The sequence below is a fragment of the Ovis aries genome, chromosome 3 (assembly GCF_016772045.2).
Source record: "Ovis aries strain OAR_USU_Benz2616 breed Rambouillet chromosome 3, ARS-UI_Ramb_v3.0, whole genome shotgun sequence".
Classification (NCBI taxonomy): Eukaryota; Metazoa; Chordata; class Mammalia; order Artiodactyla; family Bovidae; genus Ovis; species Ovis aries.
This window is the reverse complement of record NC_056056.1, coordinates 207,328,910-207,345,123: the sequence shown is the minus strand read 5'-3', so window position 1 is coordinate 207,345,123 and position 16,214 is coordinate 207,328,910. Positions and strand designations below refer to the sequence as shown.

General features: G+C 42.9%; 1 pseudogene; it reads right to left on the bottom strand.

The window, feature by feature from the left end:
• Nucleotides 1–1,217: 1,217 nt before the first annotated feature.
• Nucleotides 1,218–12,915, bottom strand: LOC114113823 (sodium/potassium-transporting ATPase subunit beta-3-like; annotated as a pseudogene).
• Between the last annotated feature and the right edge of the window lie 3,299 nt (nucleotides 12,916–16,214).

Genomic DNA, 16,214 nt, shown 5'->3' with positions numbered 1-16,214 from the left:
CAGAGAACTCCAAAGTAAAGATTAAGTATTAATGTATTCTAGAATATTGTAATGTATTATTACAATATCACATTTACTACAATGTATTGTAATTATTAATGTATTCTAGAATAATGTAATCTATTCTTGCCTGGAAAATCCCATCAACAGAGGAGCCTGGTGGGCTACAGTCCATAGGGTCGCTAAGAGTCAACACGACTGAGCGACTTCACTTTCACTTTTCACTTTCACGCATTGGAGAAGGAAATGGCAACCCACTCCAATGTTCTTGCCTGGAGAATCCCAGGGACGGGGGAGCCTGGTGGGCTGCCATCTATGGGGTCACACAGAATCGGACACAAGTGAAGCAACTTAGCAGCTGCAGCAGCAGCAGTATTCTAGAGGCCTGGCTTTCTGTTAACTGTGACAACAGGGGTGAAGAGAGAACCCTTCTTTCTGTATGGCTTATCTCTCAGGCTTCCAAAGATCTGAAAAGGAGTGTTGCTGGTAGGCTTTTCCAGAAGCAGATATGGAGACAAAGTTGAAGGTGTAAAAGATTTATTAGGGATTAATACCTGGTGGTTCAGAAGTAAAGAATCTGCCTGCAATGCAGGAGACACAGGTTCAGTCCCTGGGTCAGGAAGATCCCTGGAGGACGGCATGGCAACCCACTCCAGTATTCTTGTCTAGAGAATCCCATGGACAGAAGGGCCTGGTGGGCTACAGTCCATAGTGTCACACAGAATCAGACATGACTGAAGCGACCGAGCATACATGCATGTAATACCTTTGAAAGGAAACAGAGGGCCAAGGGTGTGGAAGAACAGGATGGAATAAAGGAAGAAGCTGAACTGTGATGCAGCCCCTCCCCCAAAGTCTCAGCCATCTGGGTAATTAAGGCTAGAGGAAATGTTGACCATCAGAGTATCATAATAATGAATTGTTCTGACAAAGGCTTTGTAATTCACAGGAAGGAAAGTGAATTAGAGAAACCGCAAGATCACAATACATTTACTGGTAGGAGAAAAGTACTCTTCACGCCATCAGATTTGTAATCAAAGACAAGAGCTGCCTCATTCATTTCTCTCCACCCAAAACCGAGTCGACGCTGAAAATATCTGTGAATCAATGAATACTTCAAATTAGAATGTGATGCAAGTAGGAAACGTCAGCTGGTCTCCCACGAAGAGAGAGTTATATATTGATCCACCCATCTTGACTGATTAATCAGAAATAGATTTTTTCAACCTTTCAAATCCACTTTTATTTTCTTTTTTCCTCCTCACATACAGAATTTTTCCACACATTGAATTTCTTGCAGCTATAAAGTCATTTGATGTTGGTCGGTACCATTTTATCCCTTAAAACTTTGCTGGCATCAAAATATGACAGTTAACCAGTGTTAAATCTATAAAATATTTACATAGCGCAGCACATTAAGCTTTAGACACTTGGCAATTAAACCACATAAAAACTGGACAAGACCCCCAACCTACATGTTCATAATCAGGTGTTCACAGTCCCTATCTGGTGACTGTACATGGTTCAAAAGGCAGCAGAGGCAACAGGTAGTTAGTTACTTTGAAGGACATGGACCACTATTATCTGGAAGCACACTATGTTATCCCAGTGATGTACCACTCCACCCTTCTCCAAGGCGGTCTCATAATTCTGGAATGGCAGGTCCAGTTGATACAAAATGAAGACAGACAACACAACATTTACTCCATAGAGACATCCTAACTCCTACTACGCATGCATTGTGATCTTGAATGTAACTCGTCCTGAAAACTTGTCATAGTCATTCTGGGTTTTTAGTTTGGGTGATCCATCAATCTTACACTCAACCATTACTTCTTTTACATCACCATCACTACCAAAGCTGAGCTGGACGCAACTAGTGGCTGCAGGTTGATCCCATGCAGTTTTTTCCACAATATGGAAAATATTTTAAATCTATCTTTTCATTGGGAGGATAAGTTGATAAAACTGCTGTGCTTTCACTCTTTGCAATACAGTCTATCCTTGGTTCTCCGTGACGCTTTAATCCAATTATTCTGCTCATTTTCACAAGAATACAAGGGTTTCCTGCTTGGCAGCCAAACGTGGGATCATCCACACCACTGCAGGCTTCAAGTAAGGCAAGAGGAAACTGGCATGCTGTGTATTCTGGACCCTTCTGCTCAGAAAAAGTTTCCATTGGTACAATCTGTGAAATTCTTCTGTTTTTCTAAGCCATATGACTTCAGAAATTTCTTAAGGTCATCAAAGTACCCTTGATAGGATTCTGAATCAGACAGGTTGAATGAAAAATCCAGCCCTGACACTGGTTTTGGAAAAACCCTAAATCCTGGACTACGAATCCGGTGACGATATTTTGGAACCTCATCGTTCAGAGTCTGAAGCATGGCCCACACTGTGAATGAAAAGACTGCAGCCAGGAACCCATAAAGACAAGGCAGAAGAGCAAGATCAAACCCCAATTCTTGGCGCTGCGCCCCAGGAACTCTCCGGTGGTCCGGTTGTAGATAAAGAGCTTCCACTCGGCCAGGCTCTGGTTGAAGGACGTCTTGTCTTTCTTCGTCACGGTGTGGGTGGCCGACCGCCAGGGGAGCGGTGGCCGCCGCGGTGGAAGCGGCGAGCAACGCGCAGGCGCGTCCCGGCTCGAGCGACGCAGCCCGGCGACGGCGGCAGAAGGCGCGACGGCCAGGAAACGTCCTCCCCGCGGTGAGCGCGGAAACCGACTGCGCCGCGCCGGGCCACGCTCCTGCCGCGAAGCCTGACGTCTCCCAGAAATGGATTTTGAAATGGGTGATGGGCTTTGGGAAAGTGGGCTTCAGGAAGGGCCTAAAACGACACTCGTCATTTCAGTTAACTAACTCATCTCAGAGAGAAGTGATGAAGACTGAACCTGAAGCACGTATATCCAGATTCCCGTGGGAGTTCTATGGCCGCTGGAACCATCCTGCTGGCTGGAGTAGGATGACTGACACAGGTTGGCATATAGATTATGAAAGTGAAAGTCCCTGAGGCCTTCCCAGAATAGACCCCCACCCATGGCCTCTACCTGCCTTCTGTCTGGAGAAAAACTTTGCCGTGCTTAGTCGCTCAGTCGTGTCCAATTCTTTGTGACCCAATGGATCACAGCATGTCAGAATCCTCTGTCCAAGGGATTCTCCAGGCAAGAATACTGGAGTGGGTTGCCATGCCCTTCTCCAGGGGATCTTCCCAGCCCAGGAATTGAACCCAGATCTCCTGCATTGCAGGTGGATTCTTTACCATCTGAGCCACCAGAGAAGCCCAAGAATACTGGAGTGGGTAGCCTATTCCCTCCCCAAGGGATCTTCCTGAGCCAGGAATCAAACCAGTGTTTCTTCATTGCATTCTTAAAATAAGATCTTCTAAAGTTTCCTTAATACTGAAGTGAACCTGCATTGCAGGCAGATTCTTTACCAGCTGAGCTACCAAGCTTTAGTCAAAGAATAAATTTAATCAGAAAGGCGAGAAAATGCAGAAAGGAAATTGGCCAAGCAAGACAAAAATAATACTTTAGCCATTCAATGAAGTCAAAGATCCTTAGTTCTTCCTCAAGAATTATAGACAGCTTTCTGAGCCATGTCTTTTGAGCTGTTGTGCAGATGCTGAAACTCCCTCCAGGAGGGAGAAAACTGTATGCTGCCCATAAGCACATGCTTCCCAGGTGGCCCAGTGGTAAAAGAACCTGCCTGCCAGTGCAGGAGATGCAAGACACTTGGGTTCAATCCCTGTGTTGAGAAGATCCCCTGGAGTATGAAATGGCAACCCACTCCAGTATTCTTGCCTGGAAAATTTCACAGACAGAGGAACCTGGTAAGATATAGTCCATAGGGTCCCAAAGAGTCGGACATGACTGAGCACCACCACACCACCCCAGATCAGTTGGAATCAGAAGCCTGATGATGCTGATTTCCAGTGATCTCACCACCAACCAATCAGAAGAATGTCCGTGAACTGATCATAACCTGCTGCTTGAACCAACACTATAAAACCCCTAGTGGGGCACGCAGTTTTAAGGGCATTAGCCCACAGTGGCCCCCTTTGACTTAGCAATAAACCTATTTCTACTTCACCCAAAACTCTGTCTCTGAGATTCAATGTCATTGCACAGAGGCTCAATTTCAGCATCAACATCTATAATTTGTGACAGCAATACAAGACACAAATGAAATGACCTTCGTGGCCTGTTTCAGAAATATCTAAATCATATCTTCTCTGTAGAAATTAAATACCTATCATGTTATGAATTGCTGTGTGTACATAAATTCTGCTCAGGTCTAATATCTGTCTAGTTCTCTCCATCATCCCTCCCCCTCCTGTTGGTACCAAAAGAGTGGGTGGGGTCCGGCTGCTCACTGCTCAAGAGTCAATAAACACACCAGGTTAGTGGAAGGAAAGTTTGCTTTATTTCAGATGCTGGCAACTAGGGTGGGGAAGGGTGGTGGACATCTCTCCAAAGGCCTACTCCCCCACCTGACCACTGGCAACCAGTGGAGCAAGAGCTTTTATAGACAGAAGGAGGGGGGCTACATGCAGAAACAGCACAATCAGTTCTGACAGTCATCTTCCAAGTTCCAGGTTCATTTGTTCCCATTTCTTTGCAGCCAGTTCTCAGAACTGTGGCAGCTCATGTCCTGGGTACAGTCGGGTCATCGTGTAGTTAACTTCACCTGGTGTTTTAGTATCTCTAAGACAGCTCACAGGATATGGCTCAGAATATTATCTACAGCCCTTGAGAAAGAACTAAAGGTCCTTGGTTGAGGGGAACAAGGACCATACTGTCCTGCTCCTTTTCACTATGACAAGATTATATCTAATTAGGTGTCAATAATAATGACTTTATATTGATCTCCTCTAATTCTCTACACTGTGGCCACAGGTTTCCTGTGGCAAACCTTTTTTTCCAACTTCCATGCTCTGGTTCCTCATTTGAAAAAAAATTTTTTTTAACTTTTGGGACTTGCCTGGTAGTCCGGTGGCTAAGACTCCACTGCACACCCAGTGCAGGGGGCCTGGGTCTGATCCCCAGTGAAGGAACTAGATCCCACATGCCTCAACTAAAGATCCCTTCATGCCACAACCACATTCCTGTACAGCCAAATAAATATTTTTTTAAACATTAAACTCTTTTAATACTATTTATAAAGCCCTATTTTCCTAAGTGCCTGTTTAGCAATCCAGTCTCATTTTTTACCATGATCTCTCAATTCATCCACACTTCATGCTCCACCGAACCCAACTGTCAGATTGACAGTTGATTTACAATACTATATGCTTCAGGTGTACAACATGGAGATTGAATATTTTTATAGACTACAGATTTTAGTCCATTTAAAGTTATTGTAAAAATTTGCTATGCCCTTATGCTGTATGTACAAGGCTTTCTTGGTGGCTCAGCGGGTAAAGAATTCACCTGCAATGTAAGAGACAAAGGAGATGTGGGTTTGATCCCTGGGTTGGGAAGATCCCCTGGAGGAGGGCATGGCATCTCACTCCAGTATTCTTGCCTCGAGAATTCTATGGACAGAGGAGCCTGGTGGGCTACAGTCCATAGGGTTACAAAAGAGTCAGACATGGCTGAAGGAACTTAGCACACAGGCCCGCAATGTATCGTATTTATTTTACCCATAGTAGTTTGTACCTCTTAATCCCTCCCTATCCACATTCATAGCTACTATTTGTTCTCTGTATTTGTGCATCTGTTTCTGTTTTATTTATCCATTTTTATATTTTAGATTCCACATATATGTGAAGTGTACTTACTCTTTCTTTCTCTGACATTTCATTGTGGTGATCAATAGAGGAGCTAGAGGGTGAGCTGGCTAAGTATGGGTGAGGTTGAGGGCATTGGGTGAAGCATATGATATGGAGAAATAGAACAATGACCAGGAGCAAGTATCGCTGTAACAAACTTTAGCAAGTTTGTGATTGTGCTGAGCAACAAGTCTCCTGAGGCCAAACTGAGCCCAGATGTCAAAGGTGTACCTCCTAAAGGGGGTTTTGTTAGGATGAAAACTTCGAGTCCATTCATTAACATTGCTGTCACCTCTCCCCTCTTTCACTCTCAGCCTGAAATTACAGTCCTTGAGAAGGTAATAGCTTCTGGTTCGGCTCCTGCTTCCAGGAGCAACAGGTGAAATTATGTTTGGAATCTTGCAAACCTCCAGAGGCTGGTTGATGTACTCATTAAGCCTAAGACTTCCGGAAAGTTCTGAACTGTGAAACTGGACTCTCTCCTTTGGACTGTCAACAAAACCAAGTCTCCTGGAACTTAAGATCATTGCCTGGCCCAAGAGGCTGAATAAGTTAGGAAAGTTTTTCAAAAATTACTCAGGCAAGTTAAGGCAAACAAGTAGCCTTGCAGGCTCACTGATGTAAGAAACTGAGCTCAGTTAAGAGCAGTAAAAATAAAATTAAAACTACAGACTTACCAGAATGTTTTATTCTTAAAAGCCTTCATAATAGGCTTTTTCTTTATTTAAAAAAAAAAAAACTTTATTGAAGTGTAATACAATGTTGTGTTAATTTCTGCTATATAGCAGAGTGATTCAGATGTATATATAAATATTCAGACATATATATATGATTCAGATATATATATATATATATATATCTGCATGTGTGTTTTAATGGGCTTTTAAAAAGATAACTTTAGACTTACAAAAAACTGTGAAAATAATAGAGTTCTCATATGTCCTTTACCCAGCTTCTCCTAATGTTAACATCTTTTATAATCACAAAATATTCATCAAAAGGAAGAAATTATGGTACATAACATGGTACTTAATAGTGTTAGTACAATACTATTTACTGAATGCAGAACTTATTCAAATTTCACCAGATTATCCATCGTCTCTCTACTTCAGGATCCAATGCGAGACTGTATATTATATGTAGTTTTGGCCTATCTCTTTGCTACTATTAGTTTCTTCCAATGTGTAATGGTTCCCCTGTTCTTCCTTGTCTTTATGACTTCACACTTTTGAAGGGTGCTTGTTAATTAATTTGTAGCTTGTGCCTCAGTGTCGGCTTCTCTGATGATTTCTCACTAAGAAGGGATGATACTCCACTGGGAAGGAGTCAAAGCCAATGCGCCTGCTGGTTGCATCCTCAGATACAGTCTCCTTTCCTTCTTGACACTCAGCCACCTAAGCAGAGGCTCATTTTCTGATTCCCTTAATGCTTGTGCTCAGTCATGTCTGACTCATTTGGACTGTAGCCCTCCAGGCTCCTCTGTTCATGAAATTTCCCAGGCAAAAATATGGGATCTTCCTGACCCAGGGATCAAACCCATGACTCTCACATCTCCTGCACTGGCAGGGAGATTCTTTACCACCAGCACCACCTGGGGAATGCTTAAGTACAGCCAGAAGACTGAGTACTTGACAATGTGTTTGTTAGTCACTCAGTCATGTCAGACTCTGCAACCCCATGGACTGTAGCCCATGGCCCTTGCATGGAATTCTCCAGGCAAGAATACTGGAGTGGGTTGCCATTTCCTCCTCTGGGGATCTTCAGGGATCAAACCCAGATCTTCTGCATTGCAGGCAGTTTCTTTACCATCTGAGCCACCAGGGAAGCCTGAGTGAAAATGCAAATACAATTTTGACCTTGTTTTCTTAATCAGAAATTACGTGCCCTGTACTTCATTATTTTCCCTTCCTATACATTGGACCATGAACACAGCAATGACCTACCTTTGCACTTTGAGCCAGCTTTGATGAACAGAAATGCACTAGGGCACCTTTTCTCAACATGGTTCCCAGAGAATTTCCTCCAGAAAATTATTTGAATGACCATTTTCTCAGTTCTCCCAAGGAGATAGGACATAGATAGGACAACTTTAGCTGCAAAGGGAATAATTAATCACCCAAAGTGAATGCAACGAGCATTAATTCTCTCCCAGAACAAATTGAGAGGAGATGGTGGAATTCTAAGGTGGAGAGAACCTAAGTCTTCAAATTACCTAGAGAGTCCAGACATGCCGGATTAATATCATAAAGAGAAATAATATAAAATAGATAACTAATGAGAACATACTGTGTAGCACAGGGTACTCTACCTAATGCTCTGTGGTGACTTGAATGGAAAGGAAGTCTAAAAGGGAGGAGTCCAGTATAGTTAACTCACTTTGCTGTTCAGTAGAAACTAACAAAATATTGTTAGTTTAGCAACTATACCTCAAAAAAATCAATTAAAAAAAAAGAGAAAAAAGACTTCGATCTTAATTAATTCCTGTATCTATGTTTATCTTTGTAGCATTTATTCTCACTAATAAACAGCCCTTCTTAGTTCTTTCAGGGAGAACATATTTCATTGCACTGTAGTATATTGGGTTAGGGCAGACTGACCCAATATTAGCTCATAAATGGACATTTTGGATATTTAGATATTTTTACCCTTAATCAAAAACTGATAAATTTTACTTATTTAGTTTTTGAGACGTCAGTGCTTTAATAGGGAGAGGAATCCTACACGTCTGACGCAAGGTCCTGGAACGTAAGACATCTAACGAGCGCAACACAAGAGTCAGAAACAGCTGAGCAAAATACAAGCAGTAACCACATCTGAGAAAACACCATACTTGCCTGTGGTTTTCGTCCTAGCCTGCAATACAGTTCAGAAAACTCAACTTCTCAAAAATACAAGAAACGTGTCTAAAATCATATAGATAGGAAATTTCCTGGTGGTCCAGTGGCTAAGACTGCACTCTTTCACTGTCTAGAGTGTGACTTCAATCCTTGGTGTGGGAACTAAGATCCCATGGGACAAAAAAAAAAATTTTCTTTAATCACATATGCAACAGCCACCTAATCTTACCTTGGATGTCTGAGACACAGCTACTCCATTTTCACTTTCAAATCCATTCACTTCCTCAGTGGACAATACAGATGTACAATGCAGGTCTGGAAGACCACAAAACAGACATTTCCTGATATGACAATTTATGTCTTAGGCTTCCTCTTCTAAGAAGGCTAGGGTAGGTAAACTTAGACCCACCCAGCAATTAATGCTCCAATATTTTATCCTATTTGAAATGGCACAGATAGTGAATTCTCTCTGTTTAACTTAGTTTACTTTCAAGTTACCAAAATCTGGAGACGATTTTTGAGACATTCCCAAAACAGTTATTTCTGTAGCATTTGCCTCAGAGTTCTTTTTCCTCCTTGACTCATGTGCGTTCCAGCTCATTTACATCTCAAAGGCACAAGAGAAACACCGATTCCTTCTAGGAATTTAGCTTAGATAGTGAAGTCGCTCAGTCATGTCCGACTCTGCGACCTCGGGGACTTTAGGCCACCAGACCCCTCCGTCCGTGGGATTTCCCAGGCAAGAATACTGAAGTGGGTTGCCATTTCCTTCTCCAGGGAGTCTTCCTGACCCAGGGATCAAACCTGGGTCTCCGCATTGCAGGCAGATGCTTTAACCTCTGAGCCAAATTTAGCTTAACTAATGACAAAAGTCTCACTGAGATACAACAGCAGAGCCATTAAAAGCCATTGTTCTCCAGATCTCTGGGCAGCCCCCATTAATCAAGGATGGCCACACAACACACACAATTGTGGATTCATGCCCCACCCCCCACCAGCAACCTCCACCCTGGGATTTCCCCATAACTTTTAGGATCACTCCTGGAACATTTGGGCCCCACATGTTAATGGACAGTCACTCTGGGATTATGTTAACACAAGTTCATGTGCCCAACACACAGTGAGGCCAGATAAACTGAAACGTGGGAGTTTGGAGCAGAGATAGGTTTATTGCAGGGCTGTGCAAGGAAACCAGGTGGCCTCATGCCCTAAAAGGTCTCAAGCTTCTCAATGATTTTTGGCAGAGAATTTTTTAAAGGGCAGGTGAGGGAGCGGGGTTGCAGGGTCTGTGATGAGCTTGTGCACAGTTCTCTGCTGGGCTGTTGGTGAGATACTAGGCGGTGTCACAGGGGTGAACTTGACCAGTCCATAGGCTCCAGGCGGCCGGGGGCTCTGTGCTTATGACCATCAGGTAGTTAACATCTTCTGTTTGGCGGATGAGGTGGTGTGGTGATTCCACACTGACAATGCAACTCAGGAAATTTGCATCAAATACTATAATCCAGGTACTTCAGAGAGGAGTGAAAGCTGAGGATGTAGGGGAAGGCCTGTCCTGGGAAGACAATTACATTCAAAACTTTGGGGCACCACATACTAGAGGACGGCTCCCACAACATTCCATCCCTGTCCTATATTTCCCTACATCTCTGTGCTCACAGAGTTTTCTGGGTCTCCTAGCTGCCCTGCCAGTTGTTGGCCTGCACCCCAGAGGCTACAAGGCCTACACTTTCCCAGCATTAAGACCAATGAAAGAGCCCAGAGTCAACAGCGGAGACATTAGCGGTTTAGTGGATGGGAGTGGAGCTTATGTGTCTGAAGCAAGGTCCTGGAGCGACACCCTATGGCGAGTGGCAGACATGGCAGGCAGGACACAGTGGCAGTCTTTGCTCAAAATCTGATACATTTTAAGTAAAATGGGTGTTGACTCTGAATCTAACCTGTCCCCTAATGTCACAGCAGGCAGACTGAAAACAGAGAGCAGACAGACTGAAAACCACAGTTACAGAAAACTAACCAATCTAATCACATGGACCACAGCCTTGTCTAACTCAATGAAACTATGAGCCATGCCCTGTGGGGCCACCCAAGACAGATGGATCATGGTGGAGAGTTCTGACAGAATGCACTCCACTGGAGAAGGGAATGGCAATCCACTTCAGTATTCTTGCCTTGAGAACCTCATGAGCAATATGAAAAAGCAAAAAGATAGGACACTGAAAGATGAACTCTCTAGGTCGGTAGATGCCCAATATGCTACTGGAGATCAGTGGAGAAATAACTCCAGAAGTATGAAGTGACAGAGCCAAAGCAAAAACAACACCCAGTTGTGGATGTGACTGGTGATGGAAGCAAGGTCCCATGCTGTAATGAGCAATACTACACAGGAACCTGGAATATAGGTCCATGAATTAATGCAAACTGGGAGTGGGTCACACAGGAGATGGCAAGACTGAACATCGACATTTTAGGAATCAGCGAACTAAAATGGACTGGAATGGGTGAATTTAACTCAAATGACCATTGTATCTACTACTGTGAGCAAGAATCCCTTAGAAGAAATGGAGTAGCCATCATGGTCAACAAGAGAGTCCGAAATGCAGTACTTGGATGCAATCTCAAAAACAACAGAATGATCTCTGTTCGTTTCCAGAGAAAACCATTCAATAGCACAGTAATCCAAGTCTATGCCCCAACCAGTAATGCTGAAGAAGCTGAAGTTGAACGGTTCTATGAAGACCTACAAGACCTTTTAGAACTAACACCCAAAAAAGATGTCCTTTTCATTATAGGGGACTGGAATGCAAAAGTAGGAAGTCAAGAAACACCTGGAGTAACAGGCAAATTTGGCCTTGGAGTAAGGAATGAAACAGGGCAAAGGCTAATAGAGTTTTGCCAAGAGAACACACTGGTCATAGCAAACACCCTCTTCCAACAACACAAAAAAAGACCCTATACATGGACATCACCAGATGGTCAATAGCAAAATCAGACTGATTATATTCTTTGCAGCTGAAGATGGAGAAGCTCTATATAGTCAGCCAAAACAAGACCAGGAGCTGACTGTGGCTCAGATCATGAGCTCCTTATTGCCAAATTCAGACTTAAATTGAAGAAAGTAGGGAAAACCACTAGACAGTGAAAGTGAGAAATAGATTTAAGGGACTAGATCTGATAGACAGAGTGCCTGATGAACTATGGGTGGAGGTTTGTGACATTGTACAGGAGACAGGGATCAAGACTATCCCCAAGAAAAAGAAATGCAAAAAAGCAAAATAGTTGTCTGAGGAGGCCTTACAAATAGCTGTGAAAAGAAGAGAAGCAAAAAGCAAAGGAGGAAAGGAAAGATATACCCATTTGAATGCAGAGTAATGGGGTCGCAAAGAGTCTGACACGACTGAGCAACTGAACTGTACTGACTGTCACCGCAAACTCAAGAGAGTAAATTATTTTCTCTGTGCTCAGTCGCTAGGTCATGGACTCTTTGCAGCCCCATGGACTATAGCCTGACAGGCTCCTCTGTCCATGAGATTTCCCAGGCAAGAATGCTAGAGTGGGTTGCCATTTCCTCCTCCAGATCTTCCTGACCGGGGGATCAAACCCGAGTCTCTTGTGTCTCCTGCATTGGCAGATGGGTTCTTTACTGCTAGTGCCATCTGGGAAGCCCAAATAAAGCTCAGAAAACAGCAAAAAACTGTGAGAAGCTAGAAAAACTTAAAGCTTGGTAACTATTCAACAGGCAGATCTATGCTATGGCAGCAAATAGCCTCAGGCTTAGTGACTTAAAACCATAAAAAAAAGGATTTCTCACTCACACTACATATCCTATTGGGGCCAGTGTGAGAAAAGCAGGAGAGACTCCATCTTGAAGCTTATCATCCATCTTAAAAACAGAATGCAAACTGGGCCTGAACCCTGCCCAAGAATGAGGAAACCATTGCTAATGAAAACCAGGTCTCCTGGAGACTCCCCTCCCTACAGATCGCAAACAGATATTGTAGTTGAGGTCAGGCTGCCCCTGTGAGATGAACCATGGAGACATCCCCCTTGATGTGTAATTATTGTTCCCCCCCTTAACATTAATTGTTTGTTCTCCTAGCACCTACTTTTTGTGAAACCTAGTCATATACAACAAAAAGGTTGCTAACATGTAACCAGTCACGTAGCTGGGGGGTATAAAACTGGGCCTCTCAGAAACATTAGGGTCCTTGTTGGGAACTGATGCCCCTTGGACCCGCTGGCATAATAAACTGTACACCACTGTCTTGAGTGTCCTCCGGGGTGTGTTTTGCAACTCTGGATTCCACAACATTTCGACAAGCATCAGGGTGAGAAGAGTATGAAGCTTCACCCTGAATAGTCATTCAAGCGCCTGGGCTGACAGATGTTCTATTATCAGTTGATACTGACAGATCAAGAGCAAGCCTCAGATTTTGCTGCAGTCAGGTAAATAAGTACCAAAGGGTCTCACCAGCAATGCACTTATCTTTTCTTGGGTAAAAACCTAGGAATGGGCAGGACTTCCCTGGTGGTCCAGTAGCTAAGACTCCACACTCCCAATGCAAGTGGCCCAGGTTTGACCCCGGTCGGGAAACTAGATCTGCATGCCACAACTAAGAATCAGTGCAGCCAAAGAAATATTTTTTAAAAACAAAAACAAAAAAAACTAGATGTGGGATGGCTGAATCATATATGTAAATAATTTCAAGGGTTTGTTTACATTTTTAAGAAACTATCAAATGGTTTTGCAAAGTGGTTATATTATTACACATTCTCAGCAACAGTGTATGAGCATTCCAGTCATTCCACATCCTTGCTAATATTTGGAATAGTCAAACTTTAAATTACACATTCTAATAGGTAAAGAGTAATCTCTCATTAAGATTTAGACTTGCATTTCTCTAACAACTAATGGTACACAGCTTCTTTTCTTCTGTTTAACTGCTATTGGTCAGTCTTCTTTGGTGAAACGTCTGGTTCAAGTCTAATTCAAGTTTGCCCATTTTTAGAATTGTACTATTTATTTTCTTACTATTGAATTTTGAGTTCTTTGCATACATAAATATGTCTTTCACCCAATATGTAATTAGCAAATGTTGTCATTTAGTTGCTAAGTCATGTCCAACTCTTCTGCAACCCCATGGACTGAAGCCTCTAGGCTCCTCTGTCCATGGAATTTTCCAGGCAAGACTACTGGAGTGGGCTGCCAGTCCCTTCTCAGTGGGACTTCCCAACTCAAGGATCCAACCTGTGTCTCCTGCTGCTCCTGCCTGCACTGGCAGGCAAATTCTTTACTGCTGAGCCACCAAATTAAATATTATCCAGGCAAAACTGTTTGGCTTAATAATAATGGCTGGACAAGGGATCAGCTACCCACGCCAGTTTTCTGGCCTGGAGAATTCCATGGACAGAGGAAACTGGCAGGCTACAGTCCATGGGATCACAAAGAGTCAGACATGACTGAGCGACTAGCGCTTTCACATTCACAGAAGTATTAGCTAATGCTTGGTGATAATCATGTTGCAATATGTAAATGTGCCAGGTCAACATGTCGTACACCTTAAATTAACACAATGTAATATGCTATTTATATCTCAATAAAAATTACACTAAAAAAGGGGTGGGGGCTTCCCTGGTGACACAGTGGTAAAGAATCTGCCTTCCAGTGAAGGAGACATGAGCTCAGTCCTGGATCTGGGAATATCCCACATGTCACAGAGCAACTAAACCTGTGCATCACAACTATTACGCCTGGGCTCTAGAACCCAGGAGCCGCAACTACTGAGCTTCTTTGTGTTCTGCAGTGAGAGAAGCCTCTGCAATGAGAAATCTGCACACCACAACCGGAGAGTAGCCCCCACTCTCTGAAAATAGAGAAAAACCCATGCAGCAACAAAGATGCAGCACAGCCAAAAATAAACAAACAAATACGCTTATTTTTTTGTGGAAGGAAATATAACCAGAAATCTCAGTAACAACGGGGTTTCACAGAAAAGAGACAGTAAATGATAATCCCAATATTTTGTAGTAACTAAAAATGGAAAGGAACTTTTAAAATTGCATAGAAATTTAAATTTTTTAAAATAAAATGAACACTGATATGCATTATATAGGATTCATATTTATGCAAGTTTATGTCCTTTATTCACAGGATAATCTCTTTAGAAGCAGAAGCCCACAGGTTAATCATTTCAGTTCAGTTCAGTCCCTCAGTCATGTCCGATTCTTTTGCGACCCCATGGACTGCAGCCTCCAGTCCTCCCTGTCCATCACCACTCCCAGAGTTTATTCAAACCTATGTCCATTGAGTCAGTGATGCCATCCAACCATCTCATTCTCTGTCATCCCCTTCTCCTCCTGCCTTCAATCTTTCCCAGCATCAGGGTCTTTTCCAGTGAGTCAGTTCTTTACATTAGCTGGCCAAAGTATTGGAGTTTCAGCTTTAACATCAGTCCTTCCAATGAATAGTCAGGACTGATTGGCTTAAGGATGAATTGGTTGGATCTCCTTACAGTCCAAGGGACTTTCAAGAGTATTCTCCAACATCACAGTTCAAAAGCATCAATTCTTCAGCGCTCAGCTTTCTTTATAGTTCAACTCTCACATCCATACATGACTACTGGAAAACCATAGTCTTTACTAGACGGACCTTTGTTGGCAAAGTAATATTTCTGCTTTTTAATATGCTGTCTAGGTTGGTAACAGCTTTCTTTCCAAGGAATAAGCATCCTTTAATTTCATGGCTGCAGTCGCCATCTGCAGTGATTTTGGAGCCCCCATAAATAAAGTCTAACACTGTTTCCACTGTTTCCCCATCTATTTGCCATGAAGTAATGAGACTGGATGCCATGATTTTAGTTTTCTGAATGTTGAGCTTTAAGCCAAGTTTTTCCACTCTCCCCTCACTTTCATCAAGAGGTTCTTTAGTTCTTCCTCACTTTCTGCCATAAGGGTGGTGGCATCTGCATATCTGAGGTTATTGATATTTCTCCTGGCAATCTTGATTCCAGTTTGTGCTTCTTCCAGCCCAGCGTTTCTCATGATGTACTCTGCATAGAAGTTAAAGAAGCAGGGTGAACAGCACACAGCCTTGACGTACTCCTTTTCCTATTTGGAACCAGTCTGTTGTTCCATGTCCAGTTCTAACTATTGCTTCCTGACCTGCATATAGATTTCTCAAGAGGCAGGTCAGGTGGTCTGTATTCCCATCTCTTTCAGAATTTTCCACAGTTTATTGTGATCCACACAGTCAAAGGCTTTGGCATAGTCAATAAAGCAGAAATAGATGTTTTTCTGGAACTCTCTTGCTTTTTCCATGATCCAACAGATGTTGGCAATTTGATCTCTGGTTCCTCTGCCTTTTCTAAATCCAGCTTGAACATCTGGAAGTTCATGGTTCACATACTGTTGAAGCCTGGCTTGGAGAATTTTGAACATTACTTTGCTAGCCTGTGAAATGAGTGCAATTGTGCAGTAGTTTGGATGTTCTTTGGCCATTGCTTTTCTTTGGGATTGGAATGAAAACTGACTCTTTCCAGTCCTGTGGCCACTGCTGAGTTTTCCAAATTTGTTGGCATATTGAGTGCAGCACTTTCACAGCATCATCTTTCA